Source organism: Semicossyphus pulcher, unplaced genomic scaffold (genome assembly GCF_022749685.1).
Source record: "Semicossyphus pulcher isolate SPU_LCO1_2020_fin unplaced genomic scaffold, fSemPul1.0.p SCAF_26, whole genome shotgun sequence".
Taxonomy (NCBI): Eukaryota; Metazoa; Chordata; class Actinopteri; order Labriformes; family Labridae; genus Semicossyphus; species Semicossyphus pulcher.
This window is the reverse complement of record NW_027211700.1, coordinates 7,534,593-7,559,823: the sequence shown is the minus strand read 5'-3', so window position 1 is coordinate 7,559,823 and position 25,231 is coordinate 7,534,593. Positions and strand designations below refer to the sequence as shown.

Below are 25,231 nucleotides of genomic sequence, written 5' to 3'. Positions count from 1 at the left end.
GTAGCATATATAGGGTGAAAAGAATCGGCCCAAGCACAGAGCCTTGTGGAACTTCGTGACAAACACTGGTGTGCGTAGAGGACTTATTATTAACATGTACGAACTGAGATCGATATAAAACATTGGATTTAAACCAACTTAATTTGGTCTCCATAATTCCAGTTAATTTTTCTAGTCTTTGTAACAGGATGTGACGTCAGGTTGTGTCAAATGCAGCACAACAATATGACAGGACCAGCATAGAGAGAAGTCCTCTGTCTGAAGCAATTAGTAGATCAAATAACTGTCAAAACAGCCATAATCAATAATAATCACTTGTTACAGTGGTGGCAGGATATTGTAGGTCCATTGGGGATAAACATAGACATTGTCAAAGCAGCCTTGCGATTTTTGTGTGTACAGTGCAACCATGAACTGCCACAGCTCAAGCACAATTAATTTCCATGATGCAGATGCGTGAAAATGTAAAAAAAAAAAAAGGCTCAAAACACAGAAGTGCGGTTATGTAAATACATACACGTTAATTGAGCTTTCATGTTCAGTAATTTAACATCTAACAAGATTTATTGGGCTATGCAGTATAAAGCTTGACCTTCGCCACTTTAAACCTGGCCCTTTTTGCAACTTGATGACAGACGGACAACCCGCAGTGCGAACCAAATGGTCGAGAGAGGTTTTTTTTTATTGTTGCTAGTGTGTTTCTCATTTGCTATCAGGAACATTTCAGAACCAATTAAATTAAATTAAACCTTCTACCTCAAATAATGCTTTACTTTTGAAAAATGCTGGTACATTGTTAAAGTACTTTTATTTTGTATTCTGTGCAAAGGTGACTCAGCATGTCTTGCTCTTTGCAAAAAGAGCAAGTCTAGACTGTACTCTTTACTTTATTATTCAAAGAGACACAACATTAACCCTGTATGACCTGAACCATGAAATTATTTCTAGGAAATTATCTTTTTTTTAAATCTGAGTCTTCATTGAGCCTTCTGACAAATGAAAAAATAACGCATTGCCTGTATGAGTTTTGTTTTGTATCACATTTGATACATCAGGTGTTTCTGTTTTGCAGTTTACCGGTTACATGATGTATGTTTGAAACAAATACAAGCAGACCCAAAAAAGCTATGTACAGCTGGTATCACTGCCCACTAAATGCACCACGTGTCTTCAGAACACAATTTATGACCCCACATTCAATTCAGTGCTCGAGATTCCACAGCATGCGCCGCGGTCCATCTCCGGCGTGTCCCAGAAGTGTGTCTCCGCTCTGCTCTGCTAACGATGTGCGCCAGGTCTATTTTTGACCGAGGCCGCTTCAAGCAGCTCAACAGAGCAGATCGTTCCAAACAGGAAGTCACACACGAAAGCAGCATACAGCATCCGGTCATTTCAAAATGAAATACCTTGTACAGACCGTTACAGACTCCTGTTTTTTTTCCCGTTTTCATAACAACAACACACTGAAATCTTGAAAAAAGAATACTTTTAATTAAGTAGTGTACTCAGCCATGGTAGAAGCAAAAAAATCACAGAATGATCTCCAAATGAGCAGATAATCAACCACGGAGGTGCAAACTGAACTGTTTGTGTGTTGCTCTGTTTAACATTGTTATCGTGTGATTGTGCAATTCTCGCACGATAGCGTAGTTCTCCCACGATCTTTTGATCTCGCGAATCCAGTTGCTTCGGCCAGCGCTCTGCTGCGACACGCTTCCTGTGGGCGAGGGCTCGCGCCGCCTGACAGACCAGAACCGCGGCACAGACGGAACGCGTCGGACACGGATCCTGTGGGATCCAGGCGTTAAACTTGAATAATTCTTGAAATTTCCCTTTAGCGTCTTCAGACTGATTTGTTTTATATTGTGCAACAACAATTGTATTTGTGAAAATCAATTTGCAAAATAAAACTATAAGCAGGAGAGCCAATAACTCATCCATCTTTGTGATAAACATGTTGGGTATGTATAATGAAAACTGATAAATTTACAGATTTTTAATACCTGCAGTGTCTAATTTGATACACACATTTTCAACACGATTTTACTATAAAATCTTTTTTTTTTTAAAGTCGTTAATTGTTTCTTTAATCCAGTAACAATTCCAATTTTCTTTATTGCCTTACGTTTTTCAAAATCCATGAAAAACCACATGTGGGTCACAGATTGACAACCTCCATTTTTGATGTCTCATCCAAAGGTCCTGTGAGTCATATATTTTGCCCTTTGGTGGATTATCCATTCACTGCATGTGTCTGGTTGTATTTAACAGGTTTTTCAGGGGAAAAAATGATCACAGTGAGGATGTATAGGTCTGAAAAACTTATCTTATACAGGGTTAATCTATAAATGAGTAAGGGCTTGGCAACTGTCGTAAAAAGAAACATCCTTATAATAGGCAGAAACCGCGAGCAAAATCAGACTCAAGGTGAACAGTGGAGAAACACAGAAATGGTTAGAGCAAATAAAGAGACAGACAGTTACAGGTACAGGCTGTTATTTAATCTAAGAAGGACTTCAATAGAAAGTGTTCTCTTGTATGGTTCCCATGTTGATGTTTGCACATGCTTTCAAAGTGTGAGTTCGCATCCTCCGTACATGTGTCTTCAGATTGCAGCGATAGTGTTCCTTTTCAATTAAATCCAGTTTCAGAGAAAAGAATAACGTCTCCACTGCTGATAAGCTTGTGCTGTGATGGATGGAGATTCTCCTGTTGACAGTCTCTCAGTTTGATAACAACCTGCGCTGATTGAAAGCCATTCTATTTGTGCGTCTTTATCAATTACTTTGTCAGTTTGTCAGCGCTCCAGACACGTTTCATCGCATACATCTTTTCCCTTCACCTGGAAGCCGAACAACTTGAATTGGCGTATTTGCTTCTTTTGTCTGTTTGCATTAAAGTAAAGGAGAGTAATTTGTTCAGCCTAATCCTGGCAGCTGTGTGGATCTGACTGGCTGCTTTGCAGAGCTCAAGCGAAGATGGAAAGCGTGTACTCATTTTCTTCCTGTGAAACGAGAGAGGAGCCCTCAAGGTTCAGATGGTTAACAAAGTTACTGTCTGTAAAGCTCCTTTGTAAGTTTAAACAGACTTTGTTCCAATAAAATGGATGGAGATGTGGATACAGAGGAAAGGGAAAAAGGGAAAAGTAGATTTTTCAAGCTGAAAGAGACTGGGCCTTAGTAACTACGCCTCTGCAAGCTCTGTACTATGTCTTTCATAAGGTAGCTTTTCTTTTCATTATTCCCTTGTTGAAGAAGTGGTGGGCAGACCACCTTCAACACGCCTTTGTTCTTAACTGGAATGGTGAAAGGGAGGCAGTGTGATAGAAGGAAAATCCTTTCTGTGTCCTGGCAGAATGGGATTCTGTAAGTCTACGCAGACACACGTGGTTCTCGAGATGGGTGTTCCATGTCATTTGCAAACACTGCCGCAGTTATTTCTGTTGTTGTTTTGCGGGTGACTCCCCCCCCCCCCCCCCACAATCCATAAGTCTAACCCAGTTCGAGAGCGTGTGTGTGGGACTGCTGAGAGAGATAATGATGCCTGGCAGCCTGTGGTCTCACCGCTTCACGCCTTTGCCTGCCTGGGCGGTAACGCCGCTTCGCTCTGCTAGTGGGGCTTTCAACTTTCTGCTGGAACAGCAGATGTTCATGAGTCACAAAATGCCAGTCCAAATCGAGTCTTTTATTCAGAGAGCAAGTCGAGTCTCAATTCTTCAGTGTGAGGATCAAGCTCAAGCCTCGATATACGTTCCAATATATGTATGGCACCAATTTCAATGAAGATGAATTGTGTATTTTGGAGTTATAGGGGTTTAAAGGAACCATTACTTTAAAGCGCACTGTTCTCTTTTTAAAAACAGAGGAAATAGAAAGAGGATCAAGTCACTGAATACAGATTGAATGCATGAGGGCACGCAATGATTACTGGCGGCTAAAGAATGAACTAATTCAGGTGTAAGTTCTTACATCTCAGTCTCATGAAACAACAATAAACTCTGATTAACTGGAAAGTGGATCCATAAAACCGTTGATGAGCACGCAGTAACTGGCCCCATAAATAGCAGCAACATTGCTTTTCTTAAGTCATGATGCAAGCTAACCTGCGTCAACGTTGGGAACTGTTTGCCTCTTAAATGGAAAATGGCAACTGGACTTGGTTGAAGTTCTTGAAGATTTTTCACCTCGAATCCGAAAGGCTTCTTCGGTTCTAAACCGACTGGTGGACGGAGCTAGAAATATAAGCCTCTGTAGGTCATTAGCATGCTAATAGATGTTGTAATCAAGTGAGAGTCGATGGCCTAGCCTGGTAAACAGCCCAGGTTAAATAGTAACCGGATAGTTTTGCAGGTTTCCATGTTGACTTCTGAAATGCTTCTTTTCTGTCGCCAGCTATTTTGACAAAATGTTTGTTGCTGTGCAGTGGTGATGTCACATCGAACAGATGTGGATAATTGCGGACTTGGTTTATCAGCTTGTCTTCAGAACTTTCTGCCATTGTTGTCCCTGCTTCTTTGTTGACACTGCCACATCCCCTCTTCCTCTTCACTGCACCAACTGTTCATGTGCAGACTTCATCTCGTGTAACGTAAATTTTTGAGGATGTGAACAGCTGACGCTCCAAACAGACGCAGGGAACGCGTGGCAGACATCATGCGCATGCGTAGTTTAAAGTAAGTATATCTCCGGCCTAATGGTGCCAAAAATTCGTCGTAAAAATAAATATTCCTAAAGCCATAAAAATGGAAGTGTATAGATATGTCTCATAAAGAGTATATGAAATCCAACAGACAATGATGCCATGGTTTCATTATATTTTAAGATGTTGTGAAACTCAAAGGAGAGCTTAAAGGAGCAGGCGAATCAAGTCTGTTGTAAATCAAACGGACAAGACTGTAAAACTGTTGACTAAAACAGCTTAAACTGACAAACTGGCTATAACAACTCAGGAAGTCTGTACCAAGTATGTTGTAAAATTTAGTCTGTAAAACTTCTCGTCTCAGGGGTTCAGTAAAACCTGAAGCAATCCCACACAATCCAAATAACCTGTGCAACAAATGATTCCTCCGATGCCAGAATGGAGTGTTTCTTGACTGTCTAAATTGGTATTCCATGCTTGGATTTGTTTATGAGATAGTTAATAGCAGGGTCTCTCAGGGTGTCCACATTGATTACGACTGTCATCTGTTTCTACGGGGCCACTCAAGCTGAAAGTGCTCTTTTCTCAGCTCTGCACAATCTTATTTCTCTGTTATTGTTGCCTCTGTTGCTCTGTTATCACCACGCTAATTAGATTATAACTGATGCGCTAGGTTTCTTAATGACAAAATTGGCATAGATTAAAAGGTAAAGAGTATATTCTGCGCAATGATATGCATATACGTCTATTCATATTAGACTCCATCAAAGATTATGTTTGCGTTTGTCATTGAGACAAGAAGTCAGGCAGCTTGCACATCACTGATCTACGTTTGTAATTAAGGGATTGTGGGACTTCATTGCATATATTTTCCCAAAGCCTCGTAATACATTGTTAGAGCAGTTCTCAGGCAGGGATATTTGGACCTCTTGTGCAGGGGGCCATCAGATGAAATGAGGATTACTGTGGCTCTGAAAAAATATTACAATGCGCTGAGCATGATCTAAGATGACAATGAAGCAGGAGATACTTCATTATGAGAAAGGATGTGGACTTCTGTGGGCAGAGCAAACAAGGTGCTCATTAAATGTAGGACATGCACCAGTTCACCCAGAGGGTTTTATTTGTTGTTTGGCTTACATTGCCAAAGCAGATAATGAGCAAAGTGTAACAATAACCACAGCGTAATTATGAACCCTTTCTTTCATGCACTCTTTGTGAAACTTTTCCTCTGTTAGAATCTGTTCTTTTAGAAAGTTTAGACAAAGTGTGTGTGCATCATAGACTGTGTATTTTTAGTATTACTGTTACTGTTATTGCATTACTATATATTATTATATACTATATATTATATTCTAGTATTCCATACGTATTCATATTATACTATACATACTGCACCAGACTGTACCGTACAGCACCATATTACATCCGGTATTCTGTCTTTACTGCTGTACTATACATTATTACGTTATTATTATAGATCAGCGGTATTCAAAGCGCCTCCCCGGGGGGCACCAGAGGACTTCAGGGGAGGCACAGCGTGACAAAAAATAAATCAGAAAAAAATAACTTTAAACGGAGCGAGCAGAATGTCAGTATGAGACCATGTTGACTCATAAGTGGAGGACAGTATACGCTGGTAGTAAAACTGTTGATAAGCTAACAGCACTGGTGAAGCTAATTTAATGCTAACTCTTGATAAAGCTTCATTAAACGGCTTCATTAAACCGTCACAACATGGAGAGAAATGATGGAAAATATTTCTGTCCATCACTTTGTGTTTAAATTAACTTGTAATCATGTGTTTATTTGAAATTCGGTCGGACAGACACTGGAGTCTAACATAATGTTATGGAGTTTTTGAATATTTTATGGCATTAGTCAGAGACAGCCTGAAGTGAATCTTTTATTTATTCACAACAGAAACATCAGCAATATCGGATTAAATATATTTTGGTTAGTAACATTTCCCTGTTATACTCAGTTATACAAAATGATGGCAGGGATAATGACAGGGATGATGACTGAGATGAAGACAGAGATGATGAAATAGATGATGACAGAGATGATGACAGTGATAATGACAGTGATGATGACATAGATGATTACATAGATGATGACAGGGATGATGACAGTGATAATGACAGGAATGATGACAGGGATGATGACAGGGATGATGACTTAGATGATGACAGACATAGCAGATGATGACAGAAATGATGACAGAAATGACGACAGAAATGACGACAGAGATGACGACAGAGATGATGACAGGGATGATGACAGATGACGACAGAGACGTCGACAGAAATGATGACAGACAAGACAACAGAGATGACAACATAGATGATGACAGAGATGATGACATGGATGATAACAGAGATGACGACAGTGATAATGACAGGGATGATGACAGGGATGATGACAGTGATAATGACAGTGATGATGACAGAGATAACGACAGGGATGATGACAGGGATGATGACAGGGATGATGACAGTGATAATGACAGTGATGGTGACAGGGATGATGAGAGGGATGATGACATGGACGGTGACAAGGATGATGACATGGATGATGACAGTGATAATGACAGTGATGACGACAGAAATGACGACAGAGATGACGACAGAGATGATGACAGGGATGATGACAGATGACGACAGAGACGTCGACAGAAATGATGACAGACAAGACGACAGAGATGACAACATAGATGATGACAGAGATGATGACATAGATGATAACAGAGATGACGACAGTGATAATGACAGGGATGATGACATAGATGATGACAGGGATGATGACAGGGATGATGACTGGAATGATGACAGAGATGATGACAGGGATGATGACAGTGATAATGACAGGGATAATGACAGGGATGATGACTTAGATGATGACAGAAATGGCAGATGATGACAGAGATGATGACAGTGATAATGACAGGGATGATGACAGGGATGATGACATGGATGATGACAGTGATAATGACAGTGATGGTGACAGGGATGATGAGAGGGATGATGACATGGATGGTGACAAGGATGATGACAGAGATAACGACATAGATGATGACAGTGATAATGACAGTGATGATGACAGGGATAATGACAGTGATAATGACAGTGATAATGACAGTGATGATGACAGGGATGATGACATGGATGATGGCAGAGATGATGACAGGGATGATGACAGGGATTGTAACAGGGATGATGACATACATGATGACAGGGATGATGACAGGGATTATAACAGGGATGATGACATAGATGATGACAGAGATGACGACAGAGATGACGACAGTGATGACCACAGGGATGATGACATAGATGATGACAGAGATGACGACAGAGATGACGACAGGGATGATGACAGGGATGACGACAGGGATGATGACAGTGATAATAACATGGATGATGACAAAGATGATTACATTACCTATTTCTCTCAAATATTGTTCACAAATTTGTCTAAATCTGTGTTAGTGAGCACTTCTCCTTTGCCGAGATTATCCATCCACCTCACAGGTGTGGCATATCAAGATGCTGATTAGCAGCATGATTATTGCGTTGTGTGCCTTAGTCTTGGCACAATAAAAGGCCACTCTAAAATGTGTAGTTTTACTGTATTTGGGGGGTCCGGGGGGGTCAGAAAACCAGTCAGTATCTGGTGTGACCACCATTTGCCTCACGCAGTGCCACACATCTCAAGTCTATTTTCCCCCGCTGCTGCGCGTCAGTGAAGCAGAAAGCCATTGACTACTATGTAAATACATGCCCACAACTGAGGAATCCATGTTAAATGATGTGATCTCTTCATCTCCAACAACAGTTTCCTGTTGAAGTTAGTGATAGACTAGATGAGCGGGCAAGGTTAATTTAAAAGAGCAATGAATGAACATTTCCTCAAGATATGGGTGTAACTATTAATTCATTCTCATGTGACTTCTACATCCTACATAAATACAGAATGTATGCACAAATAAGAAATAAGTCTAGAAGTCGGTTGCAAAGTTGTCTTCTTCTAATGTTTCCGGCAGAGTGCACGCTTAGCGTCACTTCCACACCTATTGATGGCCAGTAATCGCAACTACCGTTGGCTATCTTTGAGACTCATCTTTGCTGTAGTTTCAGCCGGTGAAGATTGCACCAATTGCTGCATTTATGTTCTTTCAGGGGGGGCTCACTTTGCCATAATGTTATATTAGTATTGATACCACATACTGTATATTATGTAATACTTATACATTATATACATATACATACTGTAATATACCATACTGTATTCATTGCCACTTTTATATTGCACCTTATATTGTACTATATTGTATACCTTAGACCTCATATGGTATTATTTCATACGGCTAAACTGTGTTGCTGTTACCATACATGTCACCTTTACCTTGTCACTCCTACTTGTATAACAGCTATAGGCTATATACCTCTTATTTTATTTTATCTATTCTTATTGTTGTATTGTATTTACTTACTTGCTTATTTGTCTTTGTGCTGCTGCAACATAAGGATGATTATGTCTTACAAGAATTGGACCTGCATTCTGCATTTCTAATGGCCAGCAGGAGCAGACTCTAATCGGAGATTTATTACCTCAGTAAATATTTTCCTAATGAGTTTATGGTCTCAACCACTATTTCCAAGTCTTCTTCAGCACAGCATGATCTTCATTTAGTAAATTACGGCTCCTTTTAGATTAAACTAGATGATGAAGTAGGGTATGCTTTAGAGCTGTGGTTCGGGACCCAGAGTAGGTCGCAGAGCTGTTTTCAGTGGGTCGTGGATGTGTGCTTACTTTTATTTTGACATAGGTTTTCTATGATGTGCATGCAGTAGTAGTGTAGCTTACAGCCCTACAGTAATTGCATTTATGTTGCACTTTTTAGTTTATTTCTATTGAAAAAAGGCTGCTAATTAAATGAATTGTAGAGGGACTAGTTTCTTCTTATGTACTGTCACCTGCTGGTCATTTTGCTTGACTATTTTACTGTTGTGTTTTGTGATGCTGACACACTGTGATGTTTCGTTCCCTCTCAGGTACAAACTGCACCATTTTTCATTGAATACATTTCAGAGGATGAAAAATTTCTAAATTCCGGTCGAGATTTGTTATTTAGGAGCTGGTGTTGGGTCCTGAGGCGAGACCAGTAGAGAAACGCTGCTTTAGAGAGGCAGAGACGTAAAAATATTTTAACCCTCTATTCTAAATATGGTAACTTCTGATTCCAAAAAAAAGATGGCGCCAGTAAAAATGTCAAAACCTAAGGCTTTGAAAGTGGCTTTTTTTTTTTTTTTTTTTTTTTACAATCCCCACAACCATTCAGTCACCAACCTTGGTGCCAAACCGGACACTGATTTTAAACTGGATAAACAACTCTGTTGTTAAATATAGTTTTTACCATTTGAGGCGTCTATCTTTTACCTGCTTTCATCTCAACCTGTTTGGACAACTGTAATGCTCTTTATGTTGCTGTTAACCAGGCGTCCCTTGCATCATACAGTTTGTCTAAATTGCTGCTGCCGCTTGTCTCTTGTCAGGCACTCGTAAGCCAGATCATATTACCCCCATCCTGGCCTCCCTCCATTGGCTCCTTGTCCGTTTTAGGATTCATTTTATGTTATTGTTTGATTTTAAATCTTAAAATGGGTTAGCATCTCCCTACATCTCTGACCTCTTGCATGTTTACACCCCCTCAAGGTCTTTGTCGTTCCTAGGACTAAGCTGAAAAGCAGGGGTGAGGGCGCCTTTTTGTCAGTGGCCCCCAATTTGTGGAACGAGCTACCCCCCACATTAGAATGGCCCACACCTAACCAACTTTTAAATCACATCCTTGGCTTTTTAACCCAGCGTGAAAGTGTTGTGGTCTCTGTCTCTCTGTGTCATTTTATTGTCTTAATTACTGTATTTTTTATGTGTTTTTATGTCTCTTACAGTGTACAGTGCTTTTTATGTATTTTATTGTGTTTTTATTTCTGCTTTTTATTTCACTGTGCAGCACTTGGCTGTAAGATATATGACAGGAGCAAAGAAGCATTAAAGTGCCATTGTAAGAGCATAAATGAGATGTTACAAAGGAGGTTGGGGTGAATGGATGTGTCAAAAACACATTAGTCTTTCGCCCTTTTTACACTGCGGTTCCGCCTCAGCGCCGTATCAAAGCTCCATAGGCATGCCGGCTTTGCCATTTTACATTGAAGGTGTAAACAAACAACGCATGCTTTACGTACGCACACACAGCGCTGTTCCGCCCTGCCAGCTCTGCTGTTTACACAAACACTGTTTCGCCTCTGTCACCCCCCTGTTACTACCTCCGATGCCGGCTTAGAGGCAGAACAACTTCACCCCTCCATTCCACTGCATTTTTATTTAGATGACAAAATGTAACGGAGGCATAATAATCCCGACTTGAACTAACACAGGAGATGGCTGCCGGTCAGAATCCTGCCTTATACCAACAGTCAACATTAGTTGCTTTAAACCAAGGCCAGGTTTCCTTAAAGGTATAAGAAGTAGTTTTTCCTTGCATTTTGTCAACAACACATTCAAACTGGGCCCCTCCTCCTGGGCTCTTCGTCACCAGAAGCTCACTCTCTCGTGCGAGAACACGCCCACCCTGCCGAGCTAACACCGACAGCATCACGGTTACCTTTACGCTAGCATGCTAACCGCCTGTTAGCTTGTCCTACCCGGTTTGAGGCATCTACCTATCCAACAGAAAGAAGGCCAACTCTGCATCGCTCTTTTGCCATGTTCGCCGGTCTGAATGGGGCCCAGTTGCTAAGTTGAACCACTCCCACACTCACCTATACGCTGTGATTGGCTCAGGGAACCACGACAGCGCCACTCCAGAAAACGTCCTGTGCAAAGCAAAACAACAGAATAGGATCTTACAAGGGTCTGCACACACACTCACGAACACACATGTATAGAGGCCCTTAAGTGATGATTTATATTATATTATATTTGTAAAAGTCCAAATTTAATTTTTCTAGGAAAATCCTACTTACTATACCTTTAACTTAACCAAAAGTATATAATTTTTGTAACCCTGAACCATAAAAAAGTAGTCCTTTAAACTGAAACCCCCAATGTACTCCTAACTTTTGTAATGGCTTCTCGACATCATCCTGCAAATCGTGGCATCAGATCAAAAAGCACGATGAATGCGTTGTCTTAACAATAAGGGTTGCTATCATTTTATAAAATCTAGCACTGTATGTATCTTAGAGTTCATACTGTTAAGAGGCGCTGAGTCCACCGCAGAAAAAAAACCCCACACATCCATAATGCGTGTCATTACATGTGCGCCTCATTAAATAGCTTCCTCAAACTTTGAAGATCTGATATCGTCTTCAAAAGCGATGCGACATCTAGTCTACCTGTGTGAGGCCGTGGCCGTGCTGTAGGTAGCACGCATCTTGTAGCTCTTGCACTTTTCATCAAAACACTTTTTGTTCAGCCTCCGTGTGGGCGCCGCTGCGAATATCGGCTCAATAACTCATTGCTCAGACTTGTGAAGCGAATGATCAATAGAGCACAGAGGGGCGGGGAGGGGAGCAGAGGTGAAGGAATGATCAGCGGGATGTGAGAAAGGAAAGAAGTTAAAAGAGAACGGTGAGGAAGGAACGGTATGTGTGTGTAAAAGGGAGTGTGAAAGCTCAGGATATGTGTGCAATGCCTCCAGAGTCTGCAAGCTTGTTGGTGTTGATCTTATCCCCTGGATGGTTACACAGCTTGAGTCCACTCCTGTTTTTCTTTTCTTTTAACAGCCCCAAAATAGTTGCGAAAGCTAGTAGACTGGAGCTCCTGTGTGGTGGGAGGGAAGGACAATGGCGGCGCCCCGTCGCGCACAATAAGGGGTTAGAAATGGAACCGCTGGTCAAGCAAAGAATCATTCACTACATGCCTCTCAGACCGCCAAAACGGAAGTCAGACGAGTATGAAAAATACATGCCTTCTGGCACGGTGTTCCATGACACAAGGAGGACCCACGCAGAGCTGGGAAGAGAGGGAACTGTTGGGAGTTATACTATCCTCAGGGGAGGAGAAGGGAGGAGAAGAAAAGAGAAGGAAAAAGGCCACAGGCAGGAGACGGAGAGAAAAAGCACAGAGCGGTGCTTTAGTATGCAAATGGCCGGTTTCATTTCACGTGCAATCAGTCCTATCATTAGTTATAGTAACTCCAGTAGTTAATTAATGTTCAATTATGCATTCGAGATCTTCTCACCTCTGTGCTGTAATGGAGTTTGTCAGTCATTCGGCACTGCAGGAGGGGGGCGGGGGGGCACAGTGATGGTGCAAAGACACACACATGTAGAAGGGAAAGTAGTACGACACTGACGATTTAAATTCAAGTCATTACAGAGCCGTGACTTATTTGCAATGCTGCACCATCGCGGCTGTATAGACGAATGGCTGCGAATGTGTCTACTAACTCAAATATCAATGGTATAAGTTCCTCAACACCCATTACCTGTCCATCAGCCGCTGTGTTTACTGCCACAGTGTCCTTGAGCCACTCACTGAACCCTTAAGGTGTTCTGGATAATAGTGTTGGCTAACTGTAAGCGGCATGCAATGAATCTACTACAACAGCTTCATTGCAACTAAGACATCTGTCCAAATGAATTGATTTGGACCGCAGCCCGCGCTCCTGCGCTATATGATCCGGCTGAATATTGAAGTCATAACCTTTTTATAACAGTGCTTGGCAGGGCAGCCTCTTACAGGCTTGATGCTGAGTGCCCTTGACATCCCTCCTACGCCGGCCTCGGCAGTGTCGGCCACGCTCCAAGACCCGGCTCGGTAAAGCCTCCCCAGGACCGTCACCTTGTCTGAAATGCTCTCTCCCTGTTCAACTCTCTGTCTATCCATCTTCAGCTGTCACTCTCTTCCTCTTCTTTATTCTTGCTCTCATTGTCTCCTCCTCTTTCGATCATCCTCCCATCTCTTCCATCGGCAGAGTGTGACAGTCACTTCAATTGTCCTCCCTGCACCTCATCTCGCTGTCAAGGGAGAGACATGGAGCCAGAGAGCACAGAACAGCACACACACACACACACACACACACACACACACACGCGTGCACGCATTTCTGTCTCTCGGGAGGGAGAGGAGCAGGCAGGAGAGGAGATACAGAGCTGCTTCAGTAGTGTAACTCCTGGTAGTAGGGGTAGGTGAGCAGATTAGGCAGGAGTCACACAAATATACACACACACACGCATCGTTGTGTGTGCCAAGCTGTCACCGACAGAGTAGCTGACAAGCTTGCTGATTGTGGGAGTGAAGTGTAAGGTGGTGACAGGTTCTTGTCAGAGCAACCCAGGTCGAGTCTCCTGCTCAGTGTCTCCAGCTGTGTGTGATTGTGTGTGTGTGTGTGTGTGTACGATCAGTCGAACAGCAGCCTTTTGTGAAGCAGGAGAAGACAGCTGCTCATCCGTCTCTCAGCAGGCCTCAGATCTGCTGACTGTCACTGTTCACTTGTTTGTTTACGATCAGCACCATCAGCAGCTGGCCTGGAATCAGTCTGCTGTCACACGCTGCACAGAACATCATGAGCACAGCTTGGCCTGTGCCTGCCCAGCCTCATTAGGTGTAGTCACCGCTGGGATGGCTGAACACCGGAGCTCACACTTGTTTCAGCTCACAACTGTACAGAAACTCAGCACTTTTTTTTTTATTTTTTACGGACCATAAGCACTTTTTCCAAAAAGCCCTGAGTCACACAGCCTCAAAGGGAGGAAGCAGCCTGAAGGAGAAGCAAAGTCGTGATTTGAGGGTTGGTGGTTTGAATCCCTGCTCATGGTGATGAAATTGAAGTTGCCTTGAGTAACCACAATGTTAGGCAGGTCCAGTTTATCAGAGTGGTGAAATTATTTATACCATAGACTGCGTCAGGAAGTGCCTTAAACCTGCTTTTATCCTAATGGCCAGCACAGAGAGACTCCACTCATTGCAAAAAGTCTGATTGCAGGAATGACCCTTATTCTCAGGTGACTTATTACCTCAGTAAACATTTTCCTTATTACTGAATGGTCTCAACCACTATTTCCAAATCTTCTTTATAACAGCATGATGTTCATTTAGTACACAATGGCTCCTTTTAGAGTAAACAAGACTATGAAGCAGGGTATGCTTTAGAGCAGGGGTGGCCAACCGTGCTCCCGGAGAGACTTCCTGCATGTTTTAGGTTTCTCCGTATTCCAATCCCCTGAGAAGCTTCAGTTGGTTGATAACGAGCAGATCATTTAAATCAGGTGTGTTAGAGTGTGGAGAAACCTAAGACATGCAGGAAGGTAGCTCTCCAGGAACAGGGTTGGCCACCCCTGCTTTAGAGAGTGGCAGCCAGTGATTGACAATACAGTGATTGACTCCACCATGGTGACCTTTACGACCTAGACAAAGACCTACAAATGTGTTTTGACCCTGTCTTCTAACATTTAGTAACTTCTGGTAAAAAAAAAACAAGATGGCACCAGTGAAAATGCTGAACTCAAGGCTATGAAAGTGGCTTTTTTCCCACGACCTATTGTTTGCAAGGAAAAGGCAAAGCCATCTAGTGGCTGCAGGAAATACGACAGGAGCTAAGGAGCAGTTAAAGTACCATTATAAGAGCATTAAAGACAGTAGCGGGGTTTAGCCTAATGTTCCAGTTATAATCTGCAGCCCAGTCCGAATAAAAATGCTGCATATAAACACCTCAATCTTCGAATTAAAAGGCCCAATCCGATTGAAATTTCAATCAGTTGCAGTGTGCCCGTCTTCTCCTCTCCATTGCTTCCAGTAGCAGTAAGCGTACGTCGGTGTCAAGCCGTTGCTTGCTGAACACCAACACAACAACGGCAACTACTGCGCTGAACAGACGATAGATCATCATCGTCTTGAGCTGCTATAACACCAGATCGGAATGGATCACACCCCAGGTATATACAGTAGTTGACCCAAAATCTTCAATCAGAATGACAACATAGTGTGCATGTAAACCAGCTACTGTTACAAAAGGGGGAGAATGGATCTATCAACTAAAGTCTTTAACACAGGAGACGTCTGTCCGTTTGCTGCCTTATACCAACAGTAAACATTAGTTGCTTTAAGCCGAGGCAATGTTTCCATAACTTCTTTAACTCCTAGCAGCCTTCAAAAGGGTGGGGACTCCCTAAATATCAACACAGAACATTTTTAGAACATTACTATTAGGGAGTTTTAAGTCTTCTTCAATACAGCATGGTGTCACTTTTATAAATTATGGTCCCATTCAGAGTAAAATAAACGATAAAGAAGGGTGTGCTTTAGGGTGTGGCATAGCACTGCCATCCTGTCGTCCATATTTGGACTCAACAACTCAAGGCTTCATAAGGAGGTTTCACACACCAATGGTCGACCTTGCGGTGGTAAAATGGTAACTGGAGTCTTAGGACCACTCAAGGTGCTTTTACACTACACGTCACAGAAAACCTTTTAAAGAATGTAACAAATGGGGGGCCTGAGTTGGCACTAAATGATAATAAACATGACGTGGCCTTCGCATTCAACACAAGTCCACCAAGTGATCACCTATGGGAGCCACATTGTATTAGCACTAACAAAGAAGAGATTTCTTATGCGCCTCCTCCATCGATGTAGTTTGTTGCGCTGAAGCCTGAGCTGTCAGCTGCTTCAACCTTTGCTGTATAGACCTTGTGAGCACATAAGGAACATTTATTTAGTGTATACAATGACAAGCAATTATCATTTTGAGACCAGAATGAAAACATAAATATCAGCCTTGAGACTGAGACTTATACAATATTTTTCTTATAAAACTTCTGTGTATCTGTGTCGTGATAATTACTGTTAACAACATTCACACTGTTAGCCCGTGGGTCTTTGAAAAAAGTCATTTGCCTGGAAGTGTAAACAGAAAGGGTCACAGGAGATTATTAACCTTGCTGATAGAAAGAAAGCAACATTCTTGCTAATTGCTTGTTGCCAGTAAAGATGGCTTAAGATGCTTTTTGATGTTTTGTTTTTTTCCATTAATATTTCTCAACCATGTGTGGGCAGTGTAACCTCTTAATTAGGACATTGTTTAGACCACTTGGGAAAAACCTGATAGTTAGTGAATAAAAGAAAATAAATAAAGTTTTTGAAGACATAAATGACATAAAATTGCAAGAACTAATCTCCTAATCTAAAGCTCCGAGTTGAAAATCTCTTTTGAACTTTTGAAAAAGGCATTCGTGTCGTTGCCGCCGCTTAATCAGATGGAGCGCCACTCGTCACCCTGGTTACCACCAATCACGGAGGACCAACTTATTTTGGCCGTCCTGTCTACCGGAGCTATACGATATGACAAACAAACAGTTTCACAGTAGAGACCAAAAAGCCAATTTGTGGACACAGCGTAGATCGGCCCGACACTAAATGTTGCCAGTAAGTGTTGTGCTTTTATCGCCCTACGCGCTGTAAGCTTGTTGTTTGCTCTGTAGTAAGTTAAACTTATTGTTGTCATAGAAACAAAACCAGCGTGAAGCGTTTTTTCTCTCACCACACAAGCACCTCATCCCAGCTCTCCCCAGCGCCCTGCCAGCACTTTTCTGCCAGAAAAAGTGTGCTACGTGGACACAGGGCCTAAGAGCGCAAATGGTAGCAATTATAGGCTTAATCAGTGTTACAATTATGAGGGGGTTATTGGAAAGTGTTCTCCCCTAAAGGGATTTGAGAACCCCTGAGTTACAGTACAGAAAAATGGAGGTTGTCTATTTGCAGAAGGAAAGTTAACAGTTGATTTTGCAGATGATACATTCGGTTGCTAAATAAAACTCATGCAGTCATTGCCATGTGGAGTGATGGGTGCACATGACAACTTGCAACATATAGCTTTAATTAATCACATGCACACTCACACACTTCTATCTTGGTCACTTCGTTTGGTAACATTTATACCAGACGCTTAATTATCATATTCCCGCCAGGTGAGAGCATGGAGGGATTCACGTTTTTGGTTGTGTGTGTGTGTGTGTTGTATTCGTCTATCTATGGATAATCTTGCATAAGAACCTTTTAGCCTTATTGTGCACAGTTATGTTCTGTATGCTCAGCAACCTCTTGTGCTTATGTGACTTCACAGCTCTTTAAAACACCATTTTCTGACCTCTTGGTTTTATACCGTGACTGCTGCCACCTCACTCTTCGTAACTAACTTGATTAAATCTTCTAGTCCTCTAGTTTCGGCTAAGTAAATGACATTCAAAGTAGTATTAGTGTTCTTTTGTTGGCATTTCTACCAAGATTTGCACGCCAGGATACGAATATTTTGGTTTGTATTCATTCAATTGTAAAATGTTTTATTCCTCAGACTTTTTGGCACAGGATATTTCATTTTAATGTGAATTTCACTAGTTTAGTAATACACTTCTAATAGGGACTAATTACAGCCCACATTTTGGCACTCACCGGCAATGGTAATTGAAAGTATTTAATCATGTCAGTCAGCTGCTGAAGTTCCTTTGCCAGTTTATCCAATCCTTTTTGGTCAACATGATGAGGCAGTGTGCTTGGCAACAGATATCTGCACCAACTGCCATTGTAAATTTTGCACAAAATGTTGATTTAGCTCGCCAAAAAACAAGTCTTACCTCATCTGATGCAGGTCACATTTTGTCCTTTTTTGCAGCTCAAAACATGTGGCATCTAGAATCTGCAAATTAATTGTATGCGTTTTAGGGCTGCACGGTACGTCTTTGAACAATCACAATGTGCGCATGTGCAATAGTCACATCGCAGGACGTGCGATAGTGAAGCAAATTAAGAGAAGATACGTCAAGCTGCTACTAAAAACTCAACAGAGCACAAAGTGAACTGACGGTTGTGCAGCAGAGTCTCTGCCTGTGTCATCTGCCTGTAAATTGTAAACAAGCACACGACGCTGCTGACATCACAGATCATGGTGGCGGCATGATCGAGGCAAGCCCTCTGTTGCATGAGGTGGCTTAAGCGAGCGTATTCCTGTTATCAGTGGCACGCTCGCCCCGGTGCTGCGTAACGCTGAGGCCGCATAAATTGACCGTCAGCAGAGCACACACACCCGCAAAGTGTTTAGCGGCTTCACCTGCAGAACGCGCACACAATGTGAGGTTGTGTGTGCCAACAGGAAGTAGGATACTGTGAGCTTTCGTTATGAAAAAGTTACTGTCACGGGGCTAATCACGCTGATTAAACATACATTTGAACCTCATTAGAAACGGTTGATGATGTACCGTTTAAGTAACGCAACTGTCTATTTATTTTAAAAGGAAACGTGTGGTCTTGATTGTAAGGGAGCTTGGAGGGACAATTGAATTTCAGTGAGTTTCAGCTCTCCCTTTTTGGAGGGGGTATGGAGAAGGCTGTTCCCCTAACCACATGCCCAAATACACACCTATCAAAGATCCGCACCCGACAGAGTGCAGATTTCTACTTTCACAGTCCATGTCAAGTATGACATGAAGAGGAGAGAGCGTATGAATAATGCTGTGTGTCGTGTGCGTATGAGAACACACAGAGAGAGAGGAAAGGAGAAAGTGCAGATAAAAACAGGCCTAGAAGGGTAAGCAGCGGTGCTCTGTGCCTGACCTTGCTTAACAAAAAGCTTGTTCTCCCATGGCAAACACAAGCTCATTGAATCTATCCAGACAGTAATGAGAAGTGCTCCCACAACAATAGGCTAGATCCGTTTATCAGCCGAGTAGAAGAAAAGCAGACAACCACACTTCCCTTCATGGGAATTCAATCACTAAACCCTATTCTGCTTTATCAACAATTAATCTCCTTTTAAAGCTTAAATAGGACAAACAACCAGAAGGTAAACACAGCCATACAATGTGCGGCCACTCTGAAACTGTATCAAAAGGGCAACAAAGGCAAATGGGGAGACGGAAGACGAGGAAGAAGAATGATAAAGTAGGAAAATGACAGAGAGAGGAACGACAGCGTTGAGAAAAACAGACGGCTGCAGTGCTCCGCTGTGCGTATCATTTCTCCGGCTCAAGAAGCGGCAAATAAACAGCCGTCTTGTTTTTGGCTCCGACACCTGTGTTATTTCTTCACTGCCAGCAGCAGTGGCAGCAAATGGCTTGTGACAAGAAGTGGAAGTTCTCCTTTTGTCCTCAAACTACTGAAAAGGTTTTATTCATGTAGGATTTTTCCTCAGATATAGAGGCCTGCTGCTAAGAGTGGAAGGGCGTTTCAGGCAGCACTGTGTGCTTTCATTTCAAAGGATTTAAGCTCTTTCAGGATGTAAGTGTTTTGTCCTACATTATCAGAAGGAAAAACTGTTAAAGATGCATTATTTTTGTTTTTAAAAGGTTATTGGCTTTAAAAACAAATGCCATAACTAAGGTCCTAATTCACTTAAGGCTTGCACAGCTTTTGCAGCCGCTAAACCTGTGCAAATGAGGCAGCAATACTCCATCCAATTCTCAGACCCCACCCCAGACTTTCTATTGATCAGGACAACAACTCCACCTTTATATTTTGTCATTATTATTATAATCAGGAGATCAATCTCCAGGGCTGTCCGAGGCTCAACCCTTGCACATACGGGCACACTTTTTCCAAGTGTGTAGACGGTCTGGAGCCGTTAGACATGACAGGGATACATCTGGGTGAGCTGTTGCAGGCTCGCTCAAGAAATGAAGCTGCGTTACAGACAGTAACACAGGTAAAACACTGGTTGAGTCATTGCAATTAACTGTAAAAAAGAGCTGCCCCCTCCTCTCCTCTTATCAACAATCTGTGGCTGGAGTTGAGCTCAAAGTGGAGGTGCAGACAGCTCCGCTTCACAATCAGATGCAGAAGAAGAGCAAACTGCTCAGAGCTGCAAACTTTTATGGGCATATTTGCACTTGAATATCTATAGTGCAATGTGCGTTGTGAATCAGACGTTGAGATGGAGCAGATAGCAGGGGCAAAAGATTTCATGCAATATAATGTGCTATCAGCGCCTGCAATCCATTCTTGCTGAATTCTCCACTAAATCTCTTAAACGCAGGCTGCAGCTGGACATCCGTTTTTTAACATGATCACGTTTAACGCTCCTGTGGGGAGTTTTTCGCTGGTTATGAAACAGACTGATATGTATTCTGATTACTCTATATGACCTACAAAAGCAAACCAGACCATCAGCGACGAGACTGATTATTTCTATATAGTTATTTTTAATGTCTGAAACCGCTGGCGTGGGGGTAGGTGTCAGACAAAACACCTGTAAACCTTTGTTTACATTTTCCTGTGCAATCATTTAAAGTGAGTGATACATATGACTTGAAGAAAGCAGGATGAGATCTTTTGTTAAAGACCACCACTTAAGCATGTGCGGGACTAAATCAGCATAAGAGGTATGGCTTTGTCCACAGGGGGCGCCAAAATCAACACAAACTGTCATCTTTCTGTAATACAAATGCAAAGGCTTTCGTAAGTGGGCCATAGGCTCAATCACCATTGTGTTACCTCATTCGGTGATAGATTGTGACTTATTTATTTATTTATTTACATTACATAAATAAATATGATATAAAAACTATGACAGCTACAAACTTCAATCTCTTTGCAACAGAAAGCTAAGGCTTCGATCTTTTACTGTATATTTTGTTTGTCTGTTGATGATGTCATTCAGTTTGCCCTCAAAAACGCTCCAGTTGTTGAAAATCTTTGTATGCATAATCCTGTTTAAAAGCCCGATCTTATCACACAATTTCAACACCTTTTGCAATTATTATGGTGTAGAGACGAATAGAATCTTTAAGCTTAGGCGGTACAGATTTCAGAGATGTAAAGCATTTGAAGATACTCAGAGAAGCATTACAAATAGCTAAAATACCAATGTATAAACTGAGAGGCTCATTCCATTGCAGAGTTCAAAGGGTTAAGTGAGTTCTGTGGAGGCCTATAGAGAGACATTTGCATTACACGGTGTGTTTGCTTTCACAGTCAATGGTCATAAGTGAGGTTAAGATTTGTGTCGTTTCAGATCTCAGCCATCTTTTTTATTATCTCAACCCTGAGGAATGTGTTGACAAGGACAGTTTTCTCTGCAATTATACGTTGACACATCTTTGAAATCACTCTGAGAGGAAGATAGCCAAAGCGTTGATTTGTTACACAAAGCCAGAAAAATAAGTTTCCAAACACAGATGCACTTATACTTAAACACATTTATCTACAGAGTTAAATGTCCAGAGGAGAGCGATGGCTGTGTGGATGTACACAGACAGCAGCACACATACCGTCACACTCCTGCAGACAAAAGAAAATAAATGTCGCAGGATCTTTTATTCCTCTCCACTCTGAAGTTTCTCAAATCGGCTGCTTAACATAAATTAACATCCGCGAAATAAATGTAATGTTTCGCACTGTGGTAAAGTGATGCTGATGAATGATGCATGAGGATATGCAAATGAGCGCCATCCAGTTGCCAGCTGAAGTTGCTGGTTTGTGATTCAAAACCCTCACCCCTCTGCCTCCTCCGTCTCCCCGGTCCCCCGCTCCTGCTATGGGAGGTGCAGGGCCTTGTGTGCACGTATGGACAAACAGAATGTGCGTTTGTGCCGTCCCTCCCATTCTTACGGAGCTTTTTAATTGACATGGAGAACTTGAAGACTGCAGTCGTTCTTACAAACTCGCCAGTGCAATGCAAATCAGTATCCAGCAGGCATTTGTGGAAGCAAACTTCTTCCAGGCCCTGCAACTCTCCCCAAGTTGCTTACAAAAGCCTGCTGTTGCTTATCCCAAAGGCCGCAGGGCTTTAAACGGTATAATGTGTGGAAAAAGACAGCAATTATATGCACTGTCTTTCCAGCTTTGCTACCGCCAGGCTGCATGGCAAATTAGGGAATGGAAAAACAATTTAAAGCGCCCAAAAAGGGGTGAAAGGTGGATTTAAAGTCCAATTTTAAGTATCTTATTCTTTCTTTAACATATAATTGGTGTGCTGAGCTTGAAGCATGTGGTAAACACTACTTATTGTGCAGTGTGGACGGTCACAAACCTTTGACTTTTACATCGCTTCACTACGAATTCTATAAGCTTTCCGATGATAATGGCTCAGGAGAGAAACTGGCTGGCATGCTTCACTTACGCTTTCGCTCCTCAGCTGGAGGCAACTGAAATGCAGCTCAGTGTATAACTAAATTATATGCATGTGTTTCGAGTAATTCTCAATTATTACACGGTTTCCATTTACAGTATCCTTTCTGTAGCAGAGGGGTTTTTTCATTTCTATTTGACTCTTCAGGCAGTATACCCGCAGTGCTTTAACATCCCACATCAGATGTTTTACTTTGCAGCCGCCCCTAAAACAGTGTTTTCTGAAATCAAATGGTTTCCAATCACCAAACTCAGCAGCGGTAATTTGGTTTAGTTTGCAGGCTGGGTGTTGAGTTTTCTCTGATAATCATGGAGTGTCATTCTAAAATGAGATCTGCAGACCGTAAATGGGATACTTTTTGAAAGAATAGTATGAGCAGAGAAATTTGATTCTGATACATTTTCATAATGATAGCTGCATCCATGTGATGACATAGAGTGGGCCAGCTGTGTTTCTATTTTAGACAGGAAGATGTTTCATCTACCAAAACTCCACAGTTCAGTGCAGCGTCCAAAATTAAAGTTTGGAGCTAACTGCAAATGACTGATAATTGGAAATAATTAACCGGACAACTTTTAAAATATATATATAACTGCACAAGTTACCAATGCCATTTACAGCAATGAAATTACTAAAAACTAGGGCTGTCAATGGATTCAAATATTTAATCGCAATTAATCGCATGGTTTACCTGTTGTAAATGTACCTTTAAGACATCATTTTCAAGTTTTTAATCCTCTTATCAACATGGGAATGGACAAATATGCTTCCTTTATGCAAATGTATGTTTATTATTATTGCAACATTCCAAAACAATGACAAATACTGTCCAGAATATTCTACAGAATAACCTCAAAGGTACTGCATGCTCAAAAAATATCCTGAAAGCATAACATGGCAAACTGAAGACCAACAAGCAACAATAGATGGGCATATTGACCTGAGTGTAACATTCCTAAGTAATAGGTCATTGAGTCTGCAGTAGGATAACATCGACAGTAAATACAAATAACTTTTGTCTTCTCCAGAAAACCATCTAGCAGGGCTTTGGGGCTGAATTTGCCTCTTTATCCATTTCTGCGCACGGCAGTTTGTTTCTGCTTGCTATCCACAGCGTTGCCGCTGCATCGCTTCCTGATTTCTCAAACTACGGAGCGGGCAGAGGGTCATAATAATAGAACGCGCGTGTGTTAATCTCACGTCAAAATAAATAGTGCCGTTAAAGGGAATGTGCATTAACTTTGACAGCCCAACTAAAACCCCATCAACTGACCATTTTAAAGTGAACTGTTGTTACAAACACACTATTAATCTAATTAAACAGCTCTTTAAAGCTCCCGTGAGGAACTTTAGGTTTATGTTGATTTCAGCGCCCCCTGTGGACAAAGTCGTACCTCATATGTCTTTGCTGATTTTGTCCTGTACATGCTTAAGTGGTGCTTTTGTATCATATGTATCACTCACTTTAAAGTTCTCCACTGAAAAATGTAAACAAAGAGTAATCACAATTAATTTCAGTCTGTTTCATAACCAAAACTCCTCACAGGAGCTTTAAACATACATAAACACAAGCTTAACTTCATATACCATAAAATCTGTAATATAATCAGAATCAGCTTTATTGGCCGGGTATGGACACATACAAGGACTTTGATTTAACTTTGCACTTTACAACACCACATTGCGGACTGTACGTGAGTCCACATATCTACAGACTTTCCTTTGGTAGTTACCCAAGCAGAAGTTTGGTAGTTTGCACGAAGTTCATAGCCAACTTAGTGCCAAAAAAAAACAACGTGATTGTCCAACCCCCGACGTAACGTGAACAAATGTTTGTATATTGAAGTAGTATTCAATAAAGTTTGAACAAAAAAAACTAAATGTAAACTGAGCAATTATGTGCGGTGAGGGGAGGCTGCACCGGTGATCGTGACGGTGCATGTCCGTGATGAAGTTTTAGCTACATTATAGCACCAATGTCTGAGTGAAATACTGATAGACCATAGAGTGCCTCTCTCTGCATATTAGACTGGTATATTGGTCGCACCGGTATATTGGACACAGCCCACTTTTTAGATGAAAATGATGTATTAAAAGTGCTTCTACACTGAATTTTGTGGTACTTACAGCACTGCGCTTGTGTACATATCCTCCACACAACCAACTTTGACTCAGCATTTCTTCATCATCAGGTAATGACATAATGACAATGAGCCCCGGGCCAGAAACACGCAGGTTCTGTTGGCTGAGTACCTGCAGCAAATGCTGCAACTCATCATCCAATGCAATCTCTTTTGGGTTGTTCTACACCAGCTTTATGGCGCCACTTCTTAAAAGTTGGCCTCTCTTCCCCAGTTAGCGGGAAGGTTGTGCCCAGCTGGATTACCACTAGCCAAGTACAGTATGCGTAACCACAGAAACGTTGCACAGCGAGGGTCAATCCAAATTTTGGGAAACAGTTGACAATCG

At 41.8% G+C, this 25,231-nt stretch overlaps 1 protein-coding gene across 1 annotated transcript in view; it reads left to right on the top strand.

The window, feature by feature from the left end:
- The window catches only part of lsamp (limbic system associated membrane protein), a 290,511-nt gene that overhangs the window by 227,877 nt on the left and 37,403 nt on the right, over positions 1-25,231 (top strand). The gene's annotated exons all lie outside the window — the stretch shown is intronic.